General features: G+C 42.3%; 1 protein-coding gene across 1 annotated transcript in view; it reads left to right on the top strand.

Moving 5' to 3' along the window:
* Window positions 1–539: 539 nt before the first annotated feature.
* The window catches only part of PLCB4 (phospholipase C beta 4), a 420,519-nt gene continuing 407,823 nt past the window's right edge, over window positions 540–13,235 (top strand). The window contains exon 1 of the mRNA XM_082670036.1: window positions 540–665. The gene's annotated coding sequence lies outside the window, so the exon portion shown is untranslated. The remainder of the gene's footprint in view (window positions 666–13,235) is intronic.

Here is a 13,235-nt window from a genome sequence, read left to right as displayed (position 1 = left end):
CCAGAGGAGCGCGCTGCGGGGCGGCTTCCCCGGGCGCCCCACCTACCGTTTCCCGGCGCAGCCCTCCACCCAGCCCGGCCGCCACCCCTGGCGCCCCCTCCCCGCCCCGCTGGCTCGCGGCCGGCCCGGCCCCTGCCCACCCCCAGCCCGGCCGGGAGCGCCGCACTGGGCATGCTCCGTAGCCCGGGCAGGTTGGGGCTGCGAGGCGACAGCTCGGGCTCCAGAGCCGGGAGGCGAGAACGAGGAGGGAGACTCGGGGGCTGGGAAGGAGGGAGCGGCCGGCCGCGAGGCCCGGAGCCGGGACACGCCGAGCCCGGCGGGAGGGCGGGCGCAGCGGGCCGGCGGTGCCCCGCTGCTTGCCTAGGGAGCGCCCGCGGAGACCCCCGCCGGGGGCTGAGGTGAGAACCTAGCGCCCTGGAGGCAGGGGGCGGGGGCGGGGCGGGGCGGGGGCGGGGCGGGGGGCGGGCCCGCGCGCCAGGAGGGGGCTCGGCGGCTGGAGCTTTCTGCGGGGAGGGGGTTGGTAGCGCCGGGAGCAGTTAGTGAGCCGCACCGCAAACAAGAGCTCACACACACACACGCGCGCGCACAGTCGCGCGCGCACCCACTGGGTCTCCAGGCGGCGGCCGTGGCCGCATCCTCGGCAGCTGCTCCAGGCAAAGTGACAGGTAGGAGAAGGCTTTCCGGGTCCCGCCCGAGGATGCTCCGGCCCGCCCGGGCCCGCTGGGCTTGTTTGCTCCCGGCGGGTGCGTCCCGGACGCGCGCCCGCGCGCGCGCACCCAGATGCCCAGCCCCGGAGCCGGTGCAGGTGCCGGTGCCAGGCGCCCGGCGCGCGCGGGAGGCAGGGGTCCCCGCCGCCACCCCCTTCCCCTGTAGTCATCGCCCGCTGGGTTTCCTTAGACTCAGTCCAGACATTCGCCGCTTCTGGCTAGAAATAGCTCGGCTCGACGTGAATATGATTATTTTGGTTGGAAATTGTCGGCACCGTGCAACGCCATGTAAATGTGTATGCGTGTGACTCTTCTTACCTCTTTTGGGGAAATAATAGAAATGACTGACCATTTCCACTTAAGACAACACTGACAGGCCGGCACTCTTTGGGGGCTGTGTTCCAGCCTCCTAAGAGCATACAAATGATGGAGACTAAAGGTTGTCTTATTTTCAGAATTTTGAAGTTGCCTTTTCCGTAACTAATTAGACCCTGTCTACATAGTACAATACTTCTGACTGTAGACTTTGTAGGCAGTACTGTTACAGAAGTATGGAAATACGGAGTTCTTCAATTTCCCAGTGTGACTCAGTGCAACTTAATCTAGAATCATAAAACTAGCATTTGTTTTTTCTAGAGAAAAATGCAAAGGCACATTATAGTTTCATAAATGTGCATGTGTTTGGGAGATGGCCCTCTGACTTTTTTTTTCTTTTTCTTTATGACTCTTGAGGTGATTCTACCTATTGTTCTAAAGCACATGTTCGAAATTTAATTCTGGCCAAAACGTCCATGGAAGGTCACCATTTTTACCGTAAATGTGATACATGGTGGCCTGTAAATTAAGTTTTGAGTGTGTGGAGATAGCTGTTTAATAATTCTGTTTCGTTGGTAATGATGTCATTCAAACTTTAGCTATATAACATCTAAAATAGTTATTTCCCCTTTAAAGAGAAATCGGGTTCATAAAGTAGACTGACCAGTAAAAGCAACTAGTGACTTTATCTGGGCAGTCTATCTACAAGGTTAATAAGGTGTCCGAGGAACTGTATTCTTCAGAAAAAAATCATATTTGTGTGTGTGTGTAAATTTTAACTTTATCCTTTTTGTTTTTTCAAGACTCTTGGTTTCAAAAATACATGCTTGAACTGAGAACCTAATACTTTGTGTGCTTCAAACTTCAGTGGCCTAAGTTATTAGAATCATGCAGAAGGACAAAAATTTAGCTGGGCAGGGGCATGTGATTTAATCTGCCCTTATCCGTATTATGTAATCTAGAATGCTGTGTTTTGATAGGACAGTCTTGCATATTTTTCAGCTGGTGTTTTTATCTATTATGTCATCTTCCTTTTGAAGTTTAATAAATGATGGCCATCTTGAAAGAACACCTGTTTTCATAAAAATTCACTTTTTAAGCAGAATAACATTTTTTATTGGCATTTTTATGGACAGGAGAGACTTTGCTGCCATAACTAGTAACCCTTTGAGAGTAACTTATTATAACATATCTGTGGTAGCCCATATTAGATTACTGATTATACTTTTCTACAACTATATTATTATTCAGCCATCCCAACTTAGTTTTGATTTAGCTTTGATATCACTACCTAGCTCTGAATTAATCGCTGGTGAAAATGCTATTCTACACGTAACTGTCAAAACAGAATTTCTAAGACTCCATTTGATCACTGGGTACACATTGATATGTGTTGGGATAATGCTACCTTTATTTTACAAATGTACACCCACACAGAGAGCTTTGTTCTAAAATACTCTTTTGCAAGTTTAAAATTGGTGTGCCTGAAAAATGTGATTGATGTTAAACTACTTCTACGCCCTGGAATCTTGAGGGGGTGTGTTTTTGCCTAATGAGATAGTGAAATAGGGAAGTTTAAAAAGTGTTAAGGGTTACCAGAATGATTTTGCAGAAATGGAGTTTTAAATCGGTATCACCTCTTTGAAATATTTCATCCCCAGCAGAGACTTAGCCAGTGCTTTTGGCCTTGCTATTTTGTCTTTCTTAAGAACAAATCCAACATCTTTAGATTAATGCGTACTGCTGATTTTGGCAACGTGGGACAGTTATATTTGGCAATCCAAATGAACATGGTATTTTCCTAGGATACTAGTAAATTCACTTTGGGGTTTGATTTGTTAAGAATTGAAATGATGTCTAAGGCTTGACAGATATTCAGCCCTAACCCATCTTCCAAGTTAAAATTGAGGTAAAATTGAGTTTTAGTGCTGTTGTGTTGTTTTCCTTGAACCCATCAGATGGCATGCCAATTTGTGAAAAGATGTGATAGATAAGTCGGCTTCTGGATTTTGTGTCTGCATTTTTTCCCCCAAACTTTCAGATGTAGCTGGCAAACTTAAATTATCTAATTCCTTCATTCTATCAATTATTTCTGTGGATTATTTTTTAAAAAATACATTAGTAATTAGTTGCCGAGTTTATTTTTTACTTTAAAAACCTTGTGTTGAGAATAAATTTGATCTTTGTGGATCACAGCCCTTATGTAATAGAGTCACAGGAAAGAAAGATTATGTATTTCTTACATTCTCCACAAATGTCTTTAATAGTGAGCTCAAGTATTTTGGGGGAGGTAAAAATATTCTTTGAAACTTAAACTTATTTTGCAGACTGTGACTGAATTTTCGTCATTTGTGACCACTCGTAAAGTAAGGATGAAACAGCGTGTTTATTAGCACGAAGGACCCAGGTCTTTAATAAGCCATCTATCACAGTGAGTTCTGTAAAACCAAGAACTTGTGTGTTTGATATGCAGAATGAGGTCAAGGACTAATGGAGACGCTTTAATGATCACAGTTAGTATATTTCATGTCCAGACTGAAGTTTCTAAAATAGTTGCTGTTCACCATGTAATGTGAATTTGTGTGTCTTATTAGTGCCTGCCAAAAAGACTTACCACCTATCAGGAAATCAATACAGCTCTTCATCGCTGAGTTTCTGTGGCTTTACTATCTGTGAGGACACTCAGTAATTCTCAGTACTGTCCATTCTGCACTCTTCTATTTCTCTGTAATATTTAGGAACTATAATAACCCTGTGTAGGTCATTCTTTCATTCCTCAATATTTGTTTTTCTGTTTCATAGTTTTTCTTTTGATCAAGCCTCCTCCTTGGAAGTAGAAATACTTCCTCAAGGTGTAATATTACTTATCTAGTTATGCCTTAGAAAGAGATAAGTTTTTGCGCATTCACAGGCTGGGACTCTTTAGCTCACCAGATATATAAATGGGTTTACTTCACCCCCGGGGAAGGAGAGCTGGGTGAAAATGCATCACCAAGTAGATGAGTGAGAAGTTTGCATTGTCCTTACTGGAATGAAGCCTGCTTTTAAAATTCACCCCAGAGTCATTGGGAGATCCTTATGTTCAAGAGGATGAAGGGCCAGCAGAGGTTTTGTTTTCTCTGTGTGAACTCCATCTACTTTCCTTTTCTTTGCGGAATCAAAAATAGATGAAAGGGACATAAATCAGAAGACGGTTTTTCTCTGCACACCCCTTTGCCTACTACCTAGAGAACCTTCAGTGAGAAGGTCGCATACCATGTGACTGCAAGATAGTGTTATCTTATCCCCTTGACCAGGAGTCTCCTTTAGGGCCCTTGTCCCCTAATCCTTTGGTGTGCAGAGGGCTAGGAAATTCCACCTCTGTCCACCGAGCCACCCTGGGGGCAGTCAAATCATTGCTTTAAGATATAGTGCCCTTGTTATAGCATTTTTCTCCTCCTGAACAATTAGAGGAGGTGGTTGGCTCCCTGATATGAATGAAGTAGCCATTTCCTCAGAGCAGGAGGAAGACAGTAATGCAAAGAAACTAATTATAAGCAGCTCGTTCAGAGAGAAGAGAACACAGACCACTAGATTTACACTTGACATCTTTGCTGTCTCCCCCAGGACAGGAGCTCTTCACCTCAGGACCACCCTCTAATGGCCTAATGATGGCATTTGGTAGGTCCATCTAGCTGGCAAATACATCTTTATTTTCACTTACTTCCAAATGACAATTAGGGCAGGTATTAGAGTCACTGATGAGTCTCGGCATTTAATGGGTTGTAAAAAGAAGCACGTACGTTACTATGTGTGCCTTAAATTTTTTTTTTTTTGGTACGTATATTTCAATATAATTGGTTTCTTCTGTACTTAATTTTATACAGTTCAAAACATTTTGCTGAGAAGGGTCTGTAGGATTCATCACATTGAAGGGGGGTCTGCGACCCACTCAAGTTAAAGGACCACTGCTCTCGAGATGCTTCCTCTTGGAGGCAGCTGGCGGCGGCGGGGGGCGGTAAGTTGGGGTTTGCTTTCAACAGTGTAAAGTTGCTGTGACCTTCGGGTACTGGAATCAGGTGGACCCAAGCTTGAATCCTGGCCATGTCATGTGTTAGTATGTGACTCTTGAGTGTCTGTCGCCCCATCTGTAAATGAGGAGGATAACCCTATAAGGCAAAAGTGCCCTGCAGTGTAGTGTGAACGATGCCAGCTGTTGTGTTACTGCTGCTATTGCTACAAATGCTCTTGGCTACCAGTATGACTATTCACCCCCTTGGTCTCCTCCTCCATAGGGGGCAAAGGCCAGTGGCCTATCCATACAAAGCAGGCTGTGCCAGTTCCTGTAAAACTGTTAACAAGGGACACTTGCCCTGCCCCTCTACTAACACAGAAGTTCTAGTTACCTTTTAGGGCTACTGTGAATGCCAGATCTTCCTCTGGACTTGCCTGACTCTGTGACTGCAGTTGGACAGAGGGGCCTCATGTTAACTCAGCCCTAACTGCCTCGAAGTTCTGTGACTGGGGGGTTTCGAAGAACTCAGTGAGCTGGAAGCTATCCCCAGGGCGTCTGTGTCTCCCAGCCAGGCTTTGAAAAAGGACCGTATGAAGCCAGTTAGGCCTGGAAGGAGAGGGGCATCTGCCAGAATAATTTGGGGATCTGTGATGTTTACGGGGAGGTGTCGTGACTCCTGTTTCCCCACGGGCTTCCGCGGGCACGCTGATGGCGACAACAGTAACAAAACCACAGATGTAGGTTAAGCTCTTAAAATGTGCCACTTTATTTAACTCTCCCTACAGCTTTTCTTGGCGGTTCCTAATAGTATCTCCATTTTACATATGGGGAAACTGAGGCTGGGAAAGGTGAAGTTATTCACTTCCGGGAGGGAAAGTTAGAGATGGGAAGTCAAACCCATGTAGGCTGACACCAGAACTCCAACTTCTAACCACTGTGCTGTGTTACCTGCCACTCAGGTACATGCTGCCAAGAGGTTTGCTACAGTGAAAACTTTTGAGACCATTATTTTAAGTGACGGGGCTGAGGTATGACAGAGAAGCTTCTGGCAACCCTGCCTTGACCACGGAATTGAAATGGGAAGTTGAAGATAAAACCACGTGCCCTTATCTAATCCTAGATGCTTTTGTTTCTGCAGATACCTGGGAGGGAGGTTACTAAATGCTGCTTCAGGGTAGGCTAAAACCTAATTTAGTTTTCTGAAGGGCCAGCTCTTCCTGGGTGAGGCTCCTCATGGTTTCAATCAGGTGTGACCCACTCTGATTCCTCTGAGGGCCAGGTAAGCATCATGGGGCTGCCCAGGTGTCAGCCCCCTTAGCGGATGGGGAGGCCGTGTGCATCGGGAGCTCTGCCCTGACCCTTCCTGGGGGCCAGGTCTATTAGATTTCTGCCAGGTGGGCGTGGGGCTCAGGGTTGCCAGCACGTCTTCATTTTCAAGAGAAGCATGAAATACAGATTTCTTTAAAGCGTGAGATATCATTGCAAAAACTTTAGAAATAATTACAGTGGAAACAAACATGTCAGCCCACGGGCTGACGAAACAAAACACGTTCGTGGAACATATTCGGCTCATGAGCTCCCACTTTGAGCTTTGTCAAGTATAAGTGCTTGGAAACCTTGTGAACTAGTGTTGTCTTGATTAAGTAAGCATGGTGCCTTCTTTATTCATGCTTTTCTTTTCTTCCCCCTGTTAAATTTCTTACAAAGGTGGTTATGGCCATTTGTTTCCAGTGGACGTTAGTTTCAGAGTCTGAATTTCTGCCTGTTTTTCCCCTCCCTCATTTTTCTAAGATGTTAGCAAGTCTGCAGAGTTGAAGGAGGAAGGCCAGGGCTTTCTCTCCTATTTCGCGGGCTCCTTTGAAATAAGACCACCTAAGTGTGGAGAAATGCGTGACTCCATTTATGGGGACATGGAGGGTCTCTTGTGTACATCACTGATCTGAACTCTAACCAGTCACAAAATGTTCCCCCTGCTATTTGGTAGTTGCTGGATTTGTCCTGGGCACACAGAATGTAGATCTGTTTCTGCAGGTCGGTGTTTCAATGTGCAATCTACTTAACAGCCCTCATTTTCTTTTGGCTCTTAAAGGAGGAATCCCAATGGATCAAATGAAACTGAAGTCCTTTGAGATAGGATGTCTGCTGATGCACTATCATTGGATAAATCACCAGAGCCCCCTCTAGAATTTCTATTAATTTTTTGTCTTCATTGGTTTTTAAAATGATGGATGTGATATATTAATATGTTCCAATTGCAGTGATAATGCAGAAGCACAGAAACAAAATGTAAAACAACCTTTCCCACCTACACCCATACCCAGATATAACCATTGGCAACAGTTTAGAGCACTCTCTCTTCTCCTTTTTCTATGCATTTACATATATAAGTACATATACATGCCTTTTTCTTACTACATAAACTGGATCGTACTGTGTATGTTTTTCTGCGACTTGCTTACTTGCCACTTAGTGTATGTTGTGGTGATCTTTCCATGTCCATATACTAGTTATATTTTTCTTTCTAACATTACATAAACTCTAGTAGTACCATAAATAAACTACGGGTGTACAGTGTTTTATTTTAACCATTCTCCTGTTATCACTGTTGCAAACTGAAAGACTGAAGATCTTTGTACCTATGTCTTCAAGCACATGTGTGAGAATTTCTTGTAGATAAATTCCTAGAAATAGAACTATTTGGTCAAAAAGGTATGCCCATTTTACATTTTGAGGGAGCACTGCCAAATTGCCTTTGGAACCTCAAATTATGAATATGGTGTCTAATTGAAGCATGCCCCACATTGTTTCATTGCTTTACTAGTTCAGTTGGATCTCAGTTATATACAGTACACCAGGAAATGACTTTAGAAATAGTCTATGTCCTTAAAATTCCTTGAAAATACAATACTTAATCAAAAAGAATTTACCAATTAATAGGCCAATTAAAAAAATTGTTAGTAAAGAGATATTGAGTAGAATCTGAGTTGAAAATCTATATTCTGATCAATTTGGTTAGCTGTGAACCTCTAAATTCCTCAGACCAGGGACATGTCATAAACACCCTTGAATATATGGTCAAAAAAGTGAGGTGCTGCACAGACAACAGAGGTTGATATTGACCTGGGAAAATCAAATTAATTTCATTGCTAAAAATTCTATCCAGGTGTATTTATAGCTTTAGACTTTCAAGTACTTAATTATTTAAGAATCTCTTTTACCTTCTACTTTCTACTTTGAGAATTAGAAGATTCAGAGATAAATTTATTTTATTGAGTTTTATTATTTAATAGATACCTGAAGTGAATTTCCATGCTAGTTAGAAGTGATATATAGACAAAGGGCTGTATAAATTAGAAACTACACTGTATTTTCATTTAGAGACATTAGGAAAAATACAGAAAATCTAGGTCACCGATTCTCAACTTCTTTCAGAAGTTAACTTCAGTAATTATAGTTGTTTTCAATAATATGAAGTGAATTATTAGTTAATTTTTAGAATTTTATGACATCCCTTGAAAGACTTGGAATCACCCTAAAGTATCATATTATCAGAGTTAGTAAATCTCGATGTGGATAAATAGCAGGAAATGAAATATTGTTTCTGTTTTCAAAGATGGATTCAGTTCTTTCATCTGTTTCTCCAGATACCCATTTTTAAGAAAAAATCTGGTGAGGTTGGCAGTGATATTCGGATTCTGATTATATGCTTTCTGCGTGTTTATTTTTATAACACACAGTGAATTGTAGAAATATGGTAGGATTCAGTCATGTTTCCTTGGCATTAAAACCTTGCATATTCAGGAAAGTCTGTACTAGGTTTTGTTCATGGAAATGTCATAGCGTTTTACAATTTACAGACAATTTCCTTTGATGATATCTCTGAAAGCCGCAGTGGAGGGCCCCACCTGGTCACTCTTTAATCTTGTGTCATTCAGGGCCTGCCGGGGAACAGATGGTGGGTGTCGACTGAGTCCTTTGAAGAAGGCTTCATAAGGAGACCCTTCAGGAGGTATGGGCAGGTGTAGGGAACAAAACCACAACCAGGGTGAGGGCTGAAGAGGGACTTAGCAACGATGGGGAGCTTTCCTACTCTAAGTAAAGGGGCAAGAAAAGCTGTCCTACAAGAGATGTATCCTGTTGTAGAGGGACACAGTCAACCTGTAATGTCCCTGCGGGAAGATGGCAGGGAAATAAATATAACTACATCACTCTCCTCTTGTCCCTTAGACTCTGGCTGGTGCCTTCCATTAGCTGATTCAGATAGAAACTAGAGGGCAGGAGCAGGCAGGAGTGAACAAGGATGGTGAATGGGTCTGGGCTGGCAAACTGCACGCTCTACCTGCCTGCTGTTCTAGAGCAGAGGTGTGCGTGGGTCAGGCCAGGCTGGAAAGCCTGTGGTCTGGTTTTGTGGCCAAAGAAAAGAAAACTGTAGCCATGAGGACTAAATTTAAATGGAAGTCGGGAATGTCCCATAACGTCACATGGCTGATATCACTAAGATGTGTGGTGGGCCTTAGAGTAACACTTAATTTTTTTTTTTTTTCACTTGGAATGGATTGTGCTTCTTGGGAGATGAGCAGAATGGGAAACTTTATGTATTTACCTGAAGAACCAAAACTGTAGGCTCTAGAAAGAAGAGACAGAAGGGATTCATAAAGTCCATAAACAACATGGAGTTAGATACCTAAGATATAATTCCTTTGTTTTTAATATTTTATGAAAACATTTTATCTAAAATGTCAGGTACCAGGGGAAAGAGAAGAGGAGGAAATTAAGGTTATTAACAGTAATTTTTCTTCAAAGAAGTCAATGTAACTGAATCATTAGCATCACTGAGGAGAAATGAACAAGCTGTGTTTTCCCATTGTTCAGCATGACAGTAAGACTGAGATTTCAGGCTCATCTGTTCCCTTGTTTTCTTGGTGCTGTTGTTTGAAAAGGTGAAGACTCTGGGCTCTGGACTCTGTTTAGTTTGTGTACTTGTCCTGAATGAACAAGCAATGAATTGGTTAGAATCATAAAGTCAGACTGCTGGAAGGAATGACAGAATTCATCTCTTCTTCCCTCCACATTTTATGGTACAAAAAACCAAGACACTATTAACAACTGCTGCTGTGCAAATTCCCCAAGTTGGTGAATGGGGAAGTCGCATCCCTTCACTCTGAAGGAATTGCACTAGATAAATTCATTTTTGCTGTTACCCTTGTAGATTCCTGAAGTTCCTGATTCCTAGGCCTTGCTTGGCCGTTCGATACTGTTTTCATATATCAGAGGCAGGCCTTCTTGAGCACCTCTTCCACCACCCAGCCCTTAAAATGGTATCCTCTGGAGGTCTCTGAATTGCTCTCGACTCTTCTTATGGTACATATTCTTTCAGTACAAGACAACTCACCCACTTCTACCTTTTTTACAACCACTTATTCACTGATGACTCCCATATCCCTAACTTGTCTGAGCTTCAGTTATATCCCATTGTCTGCTGGAGATCTTGACATTGAAGTCTTACGGCTACTTTCAAATCAGTGTGCCCGAAACAGAAGTCCTCAACTTCACTCCAGATCTATGTCTCATCTTAGGTTCTAAATCTTCGTGAATCCAACAGTCACCAATTATTTGAGTTTACCATTAATATCTTGAATTTCTATTCATTCCTCTATTCTTATTGATGCTACCTAAGTTTCTGTCCTCAACTTTCATGCCTTGGTTGTTCCAATAACCTTTCAATCAATTTCCTATTGCCTTCTCTCTCATTCATTCAATGTTTCATGTTTTCTATTAGCTATTAAGTGAGTATCAGGTACTGTAACAGTGAGCAAGCTGCAGCTTCTGCCCTCAGGGGTTTGCAGTTCCCTGGAGGAGAGAGACAAATAAACAACTACTTTATAAGTTTACGTTTTTACCCCTTTACTCCAGTCTCTATACTCAGCTAAAGTCATTTGCACACAGCAGATCTTATTATAGCATTACCTCTAAAATGCTTTTACAGTGCCCTGTTGCTTTCAGGACTTAACTTTATTCCCCTAATTTGCCAAATACAAACCATCCGTGGCTAAACCTCTGCAGTGAAGTTTTAACACCTTTGTTTGGGTCAACAATACTGAGCTATATTAAAATCCCAGGAACATAAAGTCTGTGGCCACAGTGCTTGTGCTGACTTTGCACTAAACCCCATTCTTCAACTGGCAAATCCTACAGGCCCTTACACACCTCGCACAGTTGCCATTTTTTCCTCAAAGCCTTCATTGATTTCAGCTCTAGGTTGGTGCCCCGCCCTCAGTTCTTCTGTTGAATGGTTTGCAAATTTTAGCCATAGCATGACTTTCCTGGGGAAGGGAAGAATCTGCATATTAGAGACTAATTCAGCGTCTCTTCAATGAATGAATAATGAACTGCCATTATTGCCAAGTTAGGAAACCAATCTGATGAATAAGCAGAAGAGGTGCCACGTTTAATAAATTGAAGTCATCTGCAGACTTATTACAGAGGGTAAAAAGTATTCCATTATTGTTTACACTGGTTGCTGAGAAGTACCACAACAATTCATTTGGAAAGATGATCAGTAACTTGAAAAGTCTGTATTCGTGATTTCTGCTAACAGGGATTCGGATATTTCAATTTCTTAGTATACTAGAACCAGAGGAGACACTTCCCTGAAGATAGTTTGTCACTTATTGCTTGTGGGTACACTCTCATATAGTTTTTTCTATTTTATGGGTTCGATTTTAATCAAGTTATGCTTAATTTTCTTACAGTGTGTTAGACCCAAAATCAGAGAAGTTCTCTTATTTCAAACTTGGCTGAAAACTTAGAGGAAAAAAACATTTATTTAATCAGATTATTTTTATTAAGTGGGTCTCCTGGTAATCTGAAATGCTTTGTATTTATTTTCTTGTAGCATTTTATTTTCCAAATGACCTGTGAATGAACCAGTGCCAAAGAGAGAAAGCAAGAGAGCTGTTACTTAATTGAAGGAAAATATTCTGCTGAATGTTGTTTTTAGGAGAGCATCTTTTCCAAATCAGGAGGGAACTCATTATTCAGGACATCGGTTTGAATCTTATGAAAAGTGTGGCTTTAACAGTCTTCACCTTCTCCCCTCCCCAAGCCTGTGGTGTCAGTAGCGTTTATGAGGTTCCTTCTTCACAATTGGCATCTTTTTGGGATTTAGAAAATTTCTTTTAGCTTTGTGTTGAAAAAGTGCTAGCTAAGTATGTTAATTACGAGATATATGATTTTTCAGATTTGAATGGAGAGAACATTTAGAAGGGTGACAGTTTAGTTATTGCAGCTGATGGGAAAAATTTTTACGATAGCCTTGTGGAAATACAGATGAATATTTCCTTTTATTTAGAGCCATTTTGGACCTGTGAGGCCCTCCGAGAATCTCAAGTCTGGCCTCATTCTGTCCATTTTTCATTCCCTTTGAAAGACTTTCAAAGTAACTGGGTAAAGTTCCTCTCCCATCTGTCATAAGTAACACACAGAGATTTTTTTTTTTTTAAAGCATGGATCATTCTTTTTTTTTTTTAATTTTATTTATTTGTTTATTTTTTTATGGCTGTGTTGGGTCTTCGTTTCTGTGCGAGGGCTTTCTCTAGTTGCGGCAAGTGGGGGCCACTCTTCATCGCGGTGTGCGGGCCTCTCACTATCGCGGCCTCTCTTGTTGCGGAGACAGGCTCCAGACACACAGGCTCAGTAACTGTGGCTCACGGGCCTAGTCGCTCCGTGGCATGTGGGATCTTCCCAGACCAGGGCTCGAACCCGTGTCCCCTGCATTGGCAGGCAGACTCTCAACCACTGCGCCACCAGGGAAGCCCACACAGAGATTTTTTTGTGCAGCTATCAGAGGAAAAGGAGGAAATTTAAAAGCACAGATGATTTGGGTATTAATACCTATCCTGAAAGTGACTCTGCTTGAACCAAGCTCTCTTGAACCGTTCTGTCACATGTTAATTTTTATTTTCTCAGCTTGAATTTATAAACATGACGGACCAACAGATTTTACATCAAGGTTGACAACCAGAAGGAACCCACTCCTCAAATCAGAGCAGCAAATGTTTGAAAAACCTTCTGGAAAAGTTCCACTGTTTATCAAACCAAGGCTGTCCCAGCTTTCTTTCTTTCTTTTTTTTTTTTAGTTTTTTAAATTGAAGTATATGTACAATATATTTTGAAAAGTTATAATGTATACCTGATTTTTATCCAATATTCGCATGCAA

Source organism: Grampus griseus (genome assembly GCF_964374135.1).
Source record: "Grampus griseus genome assembly, chromosome: 14".
NCBI classification, from domain to species: Eukaryota; Metazoa; Chordata; class Mammalia; order Artiodactyla; family Delphinidae; genus Grampus; species Grampus griseus.
The sequence above is the reverse complement of the archived record's forward strand: the minus strand, read 5'-3'. Positions and strand labels throughout refer to the sequence as shown.